General features: G+C 50.6%; 1 pseudogene across 1 annotated transcript in view; it reads left to right on the forward strand.

Annotated features, from left to right (window-relative positions):
* The first annotated feature begins 2,201 nt into the window (after positions 1–2,201).
* LOC144595735 (contactin-associated protein-like 5) overlaps positions 2,202–13,976 on the forward strand; it is an 852,226-nt pseudogene continuing 840,451 nt past the window's right edge. Inside the window, exon 1 of the transcript XR_013547532.1 lies at positions 2,202–2,361. The product of XR_013547532.1 is annotated as a contactin-associated protein-like 5 (transcript). The remainder of the gene's footprint in view (positions 2,362–13,976) is intronic.

The raw sequence follows: 13,976 nt of genomic DNA on the forward strand, positions 1-13,976 counted from the left end.
AGGAAAAACCTTTTCAGTCAGAGAGTTGTGAATCTGTGGAATTCTCTGCCTCAGAGGGCAGTGGAGGCCAATTCTCTGAATGCATTCAAGAGAGAGCTAGATAGAGCTCTTAAGGATAGCGGAGTCAGGGGGTATGGGGAGAAGGCAGGAACAGGGTACTGATTGAGAATGATCAGCCATGATCACATTGAATGGTGGTGCTGGCTCGAAGGGCCGAATGGCCTCCTCCTGCACCTATTGTCTATTGAGTCCACGCCATCCAGTGATCCCCGCACACCAACACTATCCCACACACACCAGGTACATAGAAAATAGGTGCCATTCGGCCCTTCCAGCCGTTACGGATTACAGACTGCGCCTGTCTCCCCAATCGATCAGCCCCTGGATGTTCACAAACTAACCCACACACCCTCGCATCCGTGACTCTTGTGAAGGAGAGACTGGCTGGGAAAGTGGCGCTTAGATCTCACTCACACGTGAGGGGAGGGGAGGTGGAGGGGAGGAGAGGGGGGAGACGAGAGGAGACGAGAGGAGGGGAGGAGGGGAGGGGAGGGGAGAGGAGGGGAGGAGAGGGGAAGGGAGGGGGTAGGACGGGGAGGGGATGGGAGGAGGGGTGAAGGGAGGGGGGTGAAGGGAGGGGGTGTGAAGGAGGGGATAGGACGGGAGGGGAGGACGGGAGGGGAGGAGAGGGGGGGAGACGAGAGGAGGGGGGAGACGAGAGGAGGGGGGAGACGAGAGGAGGAGAGTGGAAGGGAGGGGGTAGGACGGGGAGGGGAGAGGAGGAGAGGAGGGGAGGAGAGGAGAGGAGAGGGGGTAGGAGAGGGGAAGGGAGGGGTAGGAGAGGGGAAGAGAGGGGTAGGAGAAGGGAGGGGTAGGACGGGGAGGGGATGGGAGGAGGGGTGAAGGGAGGGGGGTGAAGGGAGGGGGTAGGACGGGAGGGGAGAGGAGGAGAGGAGGGGAGGGGAGGAGAGGGGGGAGACGAGAGGAGGGGGAGACGAGAGGAGGGGAGTGGAAGGGGAGGGGGTAGGACGGGGAGGGGAGAGGATGAGAGGAGGGGAGGGGAGGAGAGGAGAGGGGAAGGGAGGGGTAGGACGGGGAGGGGATGGGAGGAGGGGAGGGATGGGAGAGGAGGAGGGGAGGGAGGTGGAGGAGAGGGGAGGGTGGGGGAGGGGAGGTTGGGAGAGGAGGGGAGAGGAGGGGAGAGGAGGGGAGAGGAGGGGAGAGGAGGGGAGAGGAGGGGAGAGGAGGGGAGAGGAGGGGGAGAGGAGGGGAGAGGGAGGGGAGAGGAGGGGGCGGTACGGGGGATTTAAGGTGCTTCAGTGGTAGTATTTTATGTTTTCCTGATACCCCAGTGACGAGACTCCCCTGGAGGGGAGGGGAAGAAACTGGAAGTTGGGAAGGAAACTTGCTGGAAAATGCTGGAGTAACTCAGCATCTCTGGGGAGAAGGAATGGGTGACCAGACCAGACCCTCGTGGTCCAGACCCTTGTCTGAAACTTGCTCTCGCTGTCAATAGTCAGAGTGAGTGAGCGTTTAGCCGGCTCCAGGAGTCTCGCCTTCCTCTCTGTATTGGCCGGAGTTGTGTGTGTGTGTGTGTGGTTTTATTGGCAGGAGAAGCCTAATGCTTTAGCCCAGCTCTCCTCGACTGCGTTAGAGCCTGCCCGCCGCATTCACCCGTTCAGCGAGCAGTCCTAGGCTTGGCGTGTGTGTGTGTGTGTCTCTAACACACACTCTAATTCCCCCCACCCCACCAGTAACTAGCGCAGGCGAACGCGTAGTGTGAAGAGGACGAGGGAGGGGGGATAGGGTGGGGGAGAGAGGGAGGGAGAGGGGGGAGGGGGAGAGAGGGAGGGAGGGGGGAGAGGGGGAGGGAGAGAGGGAGGGGGAGACAGGGAGGGGGAGACACAGGGAGGGAGGGAGAGAGGGAGGGGGAGAGAGAGAGGGAGGGAGGGGGAGAGAGGGGAGGGAGAGAGGGAGGGGGCGAGAAGGGGAGGGAGAGAGGGGAGGAGAGAGGGGAGGGAAAGAGGGAGGGGGAGAGAGAGAGGGAGAGGGGAGGGAGGGGGAGACACAGAGAGGGGGGGGAGGGAGGGAGGGGGGAGAGAGAGAGGGAGGGGAAAGGAGGGGGAGGGAGAGAGGGGAGGGAGGGGTGGGGAGAGAGAGAGGGAGTGGAGAGGAGCAACCAATCGAATGAATACCAGAGGAAGGCGAGCAGTCGCGGATAACATGGTGTGCAAAGTGGATTTGTCCTGAGCGCTTTGCTCCCACCGACCAGCTCACAAACCATGGGCTCGCTCAATGCCATCGGGCTTTGCATCGCTCTGTCCCTGAGTGCCGGCAGCTGGATGGGCAACGCGTCTAACCGTAAGTACCAGCTCATCTCTCTCGGAGTGTGTGTGTGTGTGTGTGTGTGTGTGGACCAGTGTACTGCTTGTACCAGCGGAGTAGAGTTTGTCCCTCCGCTCTGCCGCCTGAAGAGTTGCTCAGTCCTCTCGATAGTATGTTATTTAAAAAAAACAAAATAATAATCTTGTCTCCAATACTACTCGCGATGTCTGTAGTCTGTGAATCTCACACCCCGTTGTTGCACTTGGCTAATATTGCTTAGTCTTCACTTGCGGTTCACATATTCTAACACACGCACTCATTCTAACTCGCACACACACACACACTCTTAAACACTAGCGCACATTCTAACACACACACTGACTTGCTCTGTCTCTCACACATACACACTCTGTAACACACACTCTGTAACACACACACACTCTAACACACACTCCCTCTCTCTCTGTAACACACACACACACTCTCTCTAACACACGCTCTCTCTAACACACACTCTCTAGAACACACACACCACATACTCACTCTAACACACTCACACTCTCCCTCTAACGCACACTATCTACCTCTCTAACACACACTCTCTAACGCGCTAATACACACACACACTCTCTGTAACACACACACTCTCTATCACACACACACACACACACTGTCACACACTCTGTAACACACACACACACTCTAACACACATACACTCTCTGTAACTCACACACACACACTAACACACACACACACACACTCTAACACACACACTCTCTAACACACACACACTCTGTAACACACACACACACTAACACACACACACTCTAACACAAACACTCTAACACAAACTAACACACGCTCTCTCTCGAACACAAACTAACACACACTCTCTCTAACACACACACTCTCTGTAACACACACACTGTCACACACACACTGTCACACACACACACTGTCACACACACACACTGTCACACACACACACTCTATCTCTCACACACACTAACACACACTAACACACGCTCTCTCTAACACACACACTCTCTCGAACACACACACCACACTCTCTCTAACCCACACTCTCCCTCTCTAACACACACTAACACACACTCTCTCTGACACACACACACTCTAACACACTCTCCATCTAACGCACACTCTCTCACACAAACTCACTCGAACAAACACACGCTCTCTGCCTAATACCAACACATACATACAACTCTGTCTAACACTCTCTAACACACACACTCTCACACACACTATCTACCTCTCTCTAACACACGCACTCTCTAACACACACACACTTTCTCTCTAACGCGCTAACACACACGCACATGAATGAATTATTTCGGTGGTCTGGGATGATTGAGTTTAAACGAAGATGTCCAGCAGATTAAGCAGCACAACCGCCCGTTGTTGTCCGAAGTCCCCCGTCACTCTGAGACAGCAGGGTTATTGAAGGGCTCTTCAGGCTGATGTTATAAAATAACATAATGCACACATAAACACACACACACACACACCAAGCAAGTGTGTGGTTTGGAGGGAGTCTCGCAGCTTGCTAACGTGTGTGTGTGTGTGTGTGTGTGTGTGTGTGTGTGTCCACACCAGTAACACTGGCCGCAGGAGTTGGGGACCAGGGGGCGGGCGCGGTACCTCGCGTTAAGTAGACTAACGTCGTTTGCTTGTTGGTGATATGATCACGGCTCCGGCCGTGAGTCTGTGGACAGGGTGATCCAGCACGGTAGCGGGCCATTCGGCCCAACTCGTCCATGCCGACCAAGCCCAAGCTAATCTCATTTCCCGCGTTCCACCCACCCCCCCTTCCACCCACCCCCCTTCCACCCCACCCCCCCACACCCCCACACCCCCACCCCACACCCCCCACCCCACACCCCACACCCCCACCCCACACCCCCACCCCACACCCCCACCCCACACCCCCACCCCACACCCCCCCACACCCCCACCCCACACCCCCACCCCACACCCCCACCCCACACCCCCACCCCACACCCCCACCCCACACCCCCCACACCCCCCACACCCCCACCCCACACCCCCACCCCACACCCCCACACCACACCCCCCACACCCCCACCCACACCCCCACCCCACACCCCCACCCCACACCCCCACCCCACACCCCCCACACCCCCCACACCCCCCACCCCCACACCACATCACCAGGACTTCGGTCTTTGGACTTTTTCCTGTGTAAACGTCGCCAAATTATGACAACTGTGCATTAGTGGGCTGCGCGTTTGTGACCATCGGACATTTAAAGTGTCGAAATGAGGAAATGCAGATGCTGTTTTTACAAAAACTAAGATGCAAAGCGCTGGAGTAACTCGTCAGGTTAGGCAGCATCTCTGGAGAACATGGATAGACGACGTTTCAGGTCAGGACACTTCTCCCCACCCGAACAAACAGTCACCTACCTATTATCCATGTTCTCCCAGAGATGCTGCCTGGCCCCGCTGAATTACTCCAGCACTTTGTGATTTTTTTTGTGTGTAAACCTGCATCTGCAGTTCCTCGTTTCTGTGCTGTTGTTCCTCGTTTAAAGTGCTTGTTGGACACGTGCAAGAAAAGGAAAAAAAAAACAACCCATAACCTGCTGGAAAGTTAGTACTGAGAAATGGGATTGAGAGAAGTAGTCGCTCTTTGATAAACTGACTCAGATACGGTGGCCTTTCAATGGGCCATTCACCTTCTGTGATTAAGTTGTTCACCGCGAAGAGTCTTTGCCTTGTGGAAACCGTAACAAAAATATAGTTATGACAGACACGAATGCTGGAGTAACTCAGCGGGTCAGGCAGCATCTCTGGAGAAAAGGAATGGGTGATGTTTCGGGTCGGGACCCTTCTTCAGACCCTGAAAGCTAATGAAGGGTTTCGACCCAAAACGTCACCTATTCCTTTTAGACAATAGACAATAGGTGCAGGAGGAGGCCATTCGGCCCTTGGAGCCAGCACCGCCATTCAATGTGATCATGGCTGATCATTCTCAATCAGTACCCCGTTCCTGCCTTCTCCCCATACCCCCTGACTCCACTATCCTTAAGAGCTCTATTTAGCTCTCTTTTGAATGTATTCAGAGAATTGGCCTCCACTGCCCTCTGAGGCAGAGAATTCCACAGATTCACAACTCTCTAACTGAAAAAGTTTTTCCTCATCTCAGTTCGAAATAGCCTACCCCTTATTCTTAAACTGTGGCCCCTTGTTCTGGACTCCCCCAACATTGGGAACATGTTTCCTGCCTCTAACGTGTCCAACCCCTTAATAATCTTATACGTTTCGATAAGATCCCCTCTCATCCTTCTAAATTCCAGTGTATACAAACCTAGTCGCTCCAGTCTTTCAACATATGACAGTCCCGCCATTCCGGGAATTAACCTAGTAAACCTACGCTGCACGCCCTCAATAGCAAGAATATCCTTCCTCAAATTTGAAGACCAAAACTGCACACAGTACTCCAGGTGCGGTTTCGTTTTCACACCTTATGCTTCCTTATCTCTGTGTACTCTGACTCTCAGTCTGAAGAAGGATCTAGGACTGAAACGTCACCCATTCCTTCTATTCTGAGATGCTGCCTGACCCGCTGAGTTACTCCAGCACTTTGTGCCCATCTTCGGCATAAACCAGCATCTGCAGTTCCTTCCTGCACAATTATAGCTATCCTTGATATAAAAACAGAAAACGCTAGAAATATCCAGCAGGTCTGGCAACGTCTGTGAACGAGAAACCATAAACGTTTCAGGTCTGGTATCCTTCATTAACCCTGAGTTAATTTTCAGCAGGGGGTCTTTTCTATTGCACACCAATAAAAGCTCAAGGAAGGAACAATGTTTTACAAAACAGCTTTTTTCCCCACGAGTAGCAGCTCTACCAAAAGTCTGTAGTCTCTTTTTTTGCTCTGGTTTATTTCACTCACACTTTTAAACCGTAATGTGGTATTCTTAAAGTTTTAATTGTTTCATGCTTTATTCTTAATTGTCTACTGTGTGTTCGTGTTGTTACTTGCGAGTGGTGAACCAAGGCACATTCCTTGTATGTGTACATACTTGGCCAATATTCATTCATTCATTCATTCATTCATTCATTCCAACCCAGTGGTCTGAACACTGTTTCGCTTCGCTGAACACCTGCGCTCGGTCCGCATTAACCAAAGTGATCTCCCGGTGGCCGAGCACTTCAACTCCCCCTCCCATTCCCAGTCTGACCTTTCTGTCATGGGCCTCCTCCAGTGCCATAGTGAGGCCCACCGGAAATTGGAGGAACAGCACCTCATATTTCGCTTGGGCAGCTTGCAGCCCGGCGGTATGAACATCGACTTCTCCAACTTTAGATAGTTCCTCTGTCCCTCTCTTCCCCTCCCCCTTCCCAGATCTCCCTCTATCTTCCTGTCTCCACCTATATCCTTCCTTTGTCCTGCCCCCCCTAACATCAGTCTGAAGAAGGGTCTCGACCCGAAACGTCACCCATTCCTTCTCTCCCGAGATGCTGCCTGACCTGCTGAGTTACTCCAGCACTTTGTCAATATATACCTTCGATTTGTACCAGCATCTGTAGTTATTTTCTTATGGTATGAATACTGATTTAGCTAACTTCAAGTAACCCTTGCATCTCTTCTCTCCCCACCCCTCCCCCACCCTAGTCGTGGTACTAGTTTCGCTGTCTGTATAACTCGGTGTCACCTACCTCACGGCCAACAATGGAGCATTGTGGGCTCCGCCTTTGCTTGATCATCGTCGCTTTTTTTTTTGTGCCTATCTTTCATTCATTTGTCCTCGGTACCTTCTGTGTCTCTCGTTTCCATTTCCCTGACTGTCGGCCAGAGATACTGCCTGACCAGCTGAGTCACTCCAGCTATTTGTGTCCATCCTTGGATCAAACCAGCATCTACGGTCCCTTCCTGCACAATGCTTAGTCTTGTATACACTGGAAATTCCAAATTTGAGGAAGGATATTCTTGCTATTGAGGGCGTGCAGCGTAGGTTTACTAGGTTAATTCCCGGAATGGCGGGACTATCATATGTTGAAAGACTGGAGCGACTAGGCTTGTAGACACTGGAATTTAGAAGGATGAGAGGAGATCTTCTCGAAACGTATAAGATTATTAAGGGGTTGGACACGTTAGAGGCAGGAAACATGTTCCCAATGTTGGGGGAGTCCAGAACCAGGGGCCACAGTTTAAGAATAAGGGGTAGGCCATTTAGAACGGAGATGAGGAAAATCTTTTTCAGTCAGAGAGTTGTAAATCTGTGGAATTCTCTGCCTCAGAAGGCAGTGGAGGCCAATTCTCTGAATGCATTCAAAAGAGAGAGCGAGATAGAGCTCTTAAGGATAGCGGAGTCAGGGGGTATGGGGAGAAGGCAGGAACGGGGTACTGATTGAGAATGATCAGCCATGATCACATTGAATGGTGGTGCTGGCTCGAAGGGCCGAATGGCCTACTCCTGCACCTATTGTCCATTGATTTATCTTCCCTCTGAGCACGTTGTAGTCTTTTGGAATTAATAGTAAATTCTCTGATTTTGGATAACTGGCTCTCCTCTTTAGAACTGATTGCTTCTGCCTGGCATCAATTTCAGCTCAGTGTTTGTTATCCCATGATGGTGTAGCGGTAGTGTGGTGGCACGGTGGCGCAGCGGTAGAGCTACTACTTTACAGCGCCGGAGACCCGGGTTCGATCCCGACTGGGCGGCACGGTAGCGCAGCGGTAGAGTTGCTGCTTTACAGCGAATGCAGCGCCGGAGACTCAGGTTCGATCCTGACTACGGGTGCTGCACTGTAAGGAGTTTGTACGTTCTCCCCGTGACCTGCGTGGGTTTTCTCCGAGATCTTCGGTTTCCTTCCACACTCCAAAGACGTACAGGTATGTAGGTTAATTGGCTGGGTAAATGTAAAAATTGTCCTTAGTGTGTGTAGGATAGTGTTAATGTACGGGGATCGCTGGGCGGCACGGACTTGGTGGGCCGAAAAGGCCTGTTTCCGGCTGTATGTGTATGGTATGGTATGGTACAGGTGCCGTCTGTACGGAGCTTGTACGCTCTCCCCGTGATCTGCGTGGGTTTTCTCCGAGATCTTCGGTTTCCTCCCACGCTCCAAAGACGTACTGGTTTGTAGGTTAAATGGCTTGGTGTAAATGTAAAATTGTTCCTCGTATGTGCAGGCTAGTGTTAATGTGTGAGGATCGTCGGTCGGTGCGGACTCGGTGGGCCGATGGGCCTGTTTCTGCGCTGTATCTCTAAACTAAGCTACACTAAAACACTCGTGGTCTGAGCTGCTGGGCGAGCCCAGCATCCTTGCTGTTTAGGGACAACTGTTATCAGGCAACTGAACCTTTGTACCAACAACTAGAGAGCAGTCTTGAGCTACTATCTACCTCATTGGGACCCTCGGAGTATCTTTGACGGGACTTTACTGGACCTTATCATGTGTTTGTTAATCACTTTAATACCCTTTATCATGTGTTTGTACACAGTGGGTGGCTCGATTGTAATCGTCTGCAGTCTTTCCGCTGACTGATTAGCACGCAACAATTTTTTTCCCACTCGGTGCATGTGACAATAAGCTAAACTCCAACACAAACTATACGAAGAAGCTAAACATGCTTGCAACTGCCCAATTCTGTCTTACTTAGGCGATCTTAAGGCGACTGCCGGCGACTGCCGGCGACTAGGCTGTAGCCGAATGTTCGCCGGGGTGTCGCGGGCACGATCGTGAGGAGTCTTCCAAAGATCGTAGTGCGGGGATCCAAAGGCAGGGATTGACTGATACTGGGTTGGTAAAGGTGTCAAAGATTGCAGGAGAATGGGGCTGTGAGCGAAAAATAGGTCAGCCATGATTGGAATGGCAGAGTAGACTCGATTGGCCAAATGGCCTCATTCTGGTCCTAAGATAGACCAGAATAAGGCCATTTAGAGACCCAGCCAGTCTGAAGAAGGGTCTCGACCCGAAATGTCACCCATTCCTTCTCTCCAGGGATGCTGCCTGTCCCGCTGAGTTACTCCAGCATTTTGTGGTCTACGTTCGGTGTAAACCAGCATCTGAAGTTCCTTCCTTCACATTTTGCCTTGCCTATTCCTTCCAGTTTGGGTTTGGTTTTGTCCAGAAGTCACTTCTTATGGGTTTTGCACAATATCTTTACGAGGATGTTGCCAGGACTAGAGGGTGTGAACTATAGCTTGAGTAGGCTGGATCTCTATTCCATGGAGCGCAGGAGGATGAGGGGAGATATTATAGAGGTGTAGAAAGTCATGAGAGGAATAGATGCACAGAGTCTCTAGCCCAGAGTAGGGGAATCGAGGACCAGAGGACATAGGTTCAAGGTGAAGGAGAAAATATTTAATATGAATCCGAGGGGTAACTTTCTCACACAGAGGGTGGTGAGTGACAATAGACAATAGACAATAGGTGCAGGAGGAGGCCATTCAGCCCTTCGAGCCAGCACCGCCATTCAATGTGATCATGGCTGATCATTCTCAATCAGTACCCCGTTCCTGCCTTCTCCCCATACCCCCTGACTCCGCTATCCTTCAGAGCTCTATCTAGCTCTCTCTTGAATGCATTCAGAGAATTGGCCTCCACTGCCTTCTGAGGCAGAGAATTCCACAGATGTATGGAACAAGCTGCCGAAGGAGGTAGTGGAGGCTGGGACTATCCCATCGTTTAAGAAACAGTTGAGCAGGTACATGGATAGGACAGGTTTGGAGGGTTACGGACCAAGCGCAGGCAAGTGGGACTAGTGTAGCTGGGACATTGTTGGCCGGTATGGGCGAGTTGGGCTGAAGGGCCTGTTTCCACACTGTATCAATCTATGACCCTATCAGAATTCTCTCTCTGCTGCACTTGTATCTGAAGGTTGGCAGGGTTGGAGACATTCCCCAGAGTTCTGCACATCCTGACCTGTGTAGCTTCCAATCCCCTGAACCCATTTCAGTTCTCACTTATGATTATATAATATGTGTCGCAAACAGCTGGGCGAATTAGGGATAATTACAAAATGTCCCGATTAGCAAAGCAGAGCCTCGGATCGGTCTAATCCGAACTGACTTAATGCGTATCTGTCGTGGCGACAGAAATGAGCGGCTGGAACCGAAACAAGACTGACTTCCAGTGGAGAGAGGGCTGCCTAATGATCCCTGGATGATGTAGAATTCCCCCGAGGTTGAAAGTCGAAGGCACTTGACATGACACTAGATCCTGCTGGCGTTGATTGAAGGGCCTGCCTTCAGCCCGACCCACCTCAGATTGAATGCGTTGCAAACGCAGGCTGATTGAGGGGGTTTCACCACAAGGAGACGATCAGCGAGCCAGAGTCGGGGTTGCTCGGACCGAACAAGGTCGCTCTCTTGCCACGTTGATGCATTTGAACCTCGCTTCCAGATTCCCCTGGAGCCAGTTCCCAGAGCCCTTCCCAGACAGATGGCCCATGATTTCCCGAGGGAGGGAGAGTTTCGTGCCTGGTTTACGCCAACACATCCTCAGAGATGCTCCGAATGCCATCATTCACCAGTGCAAAAAAAGATTTAACCGGGCTGTGAGCATGGATTTCTTTGATGCTCATTACAGAGAAACAAAGATGTACCGTTAACTGTTTACCCATCATTGCCCGTTCAAGGCTTAACCAAGATAGGGGCATTGAGAACCAAAAGATATTATACATTAATGTATACACTGGAATTTAGAAGGATGAGAGGAGATCTTATCGAAACGTATAAGATTATTAAGGGGTTGGACACGTTAGAGGCAGGAAACATGTTCCCAATGTTGGGGGAGTCCAGAACAAGGGGCCGCAGTTTAAGAATAAGGGGTAGGCCATTTAGAACTGAGATGAGGAAAAACTTTTTCAGTCAGAGAGTTGTGAATCTGTGGAATTCTCTGCCTCAGAAGGCAGTGGAGGCCAATTCTCTGAATGCATTCAAGAGAGAGCTAGATAGAGCTCTTAAGGATAGCGGGATCAGGGGGTATGGGGAGAAGGCATGAACGGGGTACTGATTGAGAATGATCAGCCATGATCACATTGAATGGCGGTGCTGAAGCCAATTATCCTACGTCTTTGGAGTGTGTGTGGGGGTGGCTGAACGGAGCACTCGGATAAAACCCACGCATGACACGGGGAGAACGTACAAACTCCTGTACAGACAGGAATAGAGTCCCAGCCTGCTCAACCTCCCCCCATAGCTCAGACCCACGAGTCCTGGCAACATCCTCGTAAATCTTCTATGCGCCCTTTCCAGCTTGACAACATCGTTCCTAAAAACATTCCTAAATACGACCTCGCCGACATCTTAAATATCTGCAACATGACCTCCCAACTTCTAAATTCTACATCCTATGGATACTCCTTTAAGTATCAAATTTAGAAGTTCAGGTCATTTATCCACGGATCAGGATATTTAAGAACATATTTAAGAAGCATTTGCTCTTTAATTTTTCACATGACTCGGACAGATGCTGTTAAAATGCATTCCAAATAAACATAAAAGACAGACCAGATCTTACTGAGCGCAAACGAAAATATAATGGTTATTTTTTATTTTAAATCACAAGAAATCATTTGAAAAATGTTCTTTTTGTTGTTCAGGATTTTGAACTTCATTTTGCAACCATTGGGTATTCCTGTGCATGGCTCGTTAACCTCAAGGTAAAGCCATTATAATCAGCAGTGATGTTCCTAGGTGCCAGAACTGATAGATGGATAATAGGCTTCTGAGTTCTGGCCCGATTGTCAGTAGTTTTTTTAATTGTGTGCGTCTTCCGTGAGTGGGAACCGTTTCCTTTGGTTGCAGCAAAACGGAAAGATTGGGCTTGCCACCCGGGTGATTCCAGAGACCCAATATATACAGCAAGGATTAGCAGAAAATGGTCTTTGAAGCAGGTCTTGTACAGTTTAGTTTAGAGATACAGCTGCCTGACCCGCTGAGTGTTACAAGCATTTCTTACATGCATTTAGATTAGTTTAGAGATAAATCCTGGAAGCAGGCCCTTCAGCACACCAAGGCCACAGAAGTCTGTGGAGGCCAAGTCAATAAGGCAGAGATTGACAGATTCTTGATTAGTACGAGTGTCGGGGGTTACTGGGAGAAGGCAGGAGGATGGGGTTGAGGGGGAGAGATGGATCAGCCATGATTGAATGGCGGAGTAGACTTGATGGGCCGAATGGTCTGATTCTGCTCCTATCACTTACGAACATGAATTAAGTCTGCGCCGATCAATGATCCCCATTTGCAGTCGTTCTATCCCGCACACCGGGGACAATTTCCAGGAGCCAATTAACCTACATACTGCACGGCACGGTGGCGCAGCGGTAGAGTTGCTGCCTTACAGCGAATGCAGCGCCGGAGACTCCGGTTCGATCCCGGCTACGGGCGCCGTCTGTACGGAGTTTTGTACGTTCTCCCCGTGACCTGGGTGGGTTTTCTCCGAGATCTTCGGTTTCCTCCCACACTCCGAAGGCGTACAGGTATGTAGGTTAATTGACTGGGTAAATGTAAAAATTGTCCCTAGTGGGTGTAGGATAGTGTTAATGTGCGGGGATCGCCGGGCGGCGCGGACTCGGTGGGCCGAAGGGCCTGTTTCCACGCTGTATCTCTAAATCTAAAAAAAAAAATCTAGAACGCGCAATCTCCGTACAGACAGCACCCGTGGTCAGGGTTGAACCTGGGTCTCTGGCGCTGTGAGGCAGCAACTCCACCGTCATGAGTGATATGATTCACGTTAGCAGCCTTGCATTGTATGCACATTACCGGAGACTGCTATGTTACTGTAAGTTGGCGTGCATTAGTAGCTGGGTATTGTGAGAAGGTTAAATAGAGGCATCTATTTTATGTGGCACCCTTCACATCATCCGAGCATTCCACAGCCCATTCGCAGTCAATGATGGACTTCTAATGTGCAGTAATGTAGGAAGCACAGCAGTCAAAGTGAGCGATTGACACTGCTTAGGATGCAAGGTATAACTTCCCTGCTCCATGCGGAAATGGGGCCGAATAATCTTTCCTTTAGCATTCATCGTCGTACAACATGGAAACAGGGCTTTCTTCATTAGGAGCAGAATTAGGCCATTCGGCCCATCAAGTCTACAACCGCTGTACAATCGTGGCTGATCTGTCTTTCCCTCTCAACCCCATTCTCCTGCCATCTCTCCATAACCCCAGACACCCGTACTAATCTAGAATCGGTCAATCTCCGCCTGAAAAATATCCATTGTCTTGGCCCCCACAGCTCTTCTGTGGTAATGAATTCCACAGATTCGCCACCCTCTGCCTAAAGGAATTTGCTCCTCATCTCTTTCCTGAAGGAACGTCCTTTAACTCTGAGGCTATGACCTCTAGTCCTAGGCTCTCCCACTAGTGGAAACATCCTCACCACATCCACTCTATCCAATCCTTTCACTATTCGGTACATTTTTGTTTCGTAAACCAGCATCTGCAGTTCCTTTCACTGCAGTCTAGAATTTGTAATATTTGGAACTTGTAATATTTTAACAGGGTCCCCTTTATCAGGCACCCAGTTCACCGGGGAAAAATATAAGTACTTCACATAGAAACATAGAAAATAGGTGCAGGAGGAGGCCATTTGGCCCTACGAGCCAGCACCGCCATTCATTGTGATCATGGCTGACCATCCACAAT

The sequence above is a fragment of the Rhinoraja longicauda genome, chromosome 8 (genome assembly GCF_053455715.1).
Source record: "Rhinoraja longicauda isolate Sanriku21f chromosome 8, sRhiLon1.1, whole genome shotgun sequence".
Lineage (NCBI taxonomy): Eukaryota > Metazoa > Chordata > Chondrichthyes > Rajiformes > Arhynchobatidae > Rhinoraja > Rhinoraja longicauda.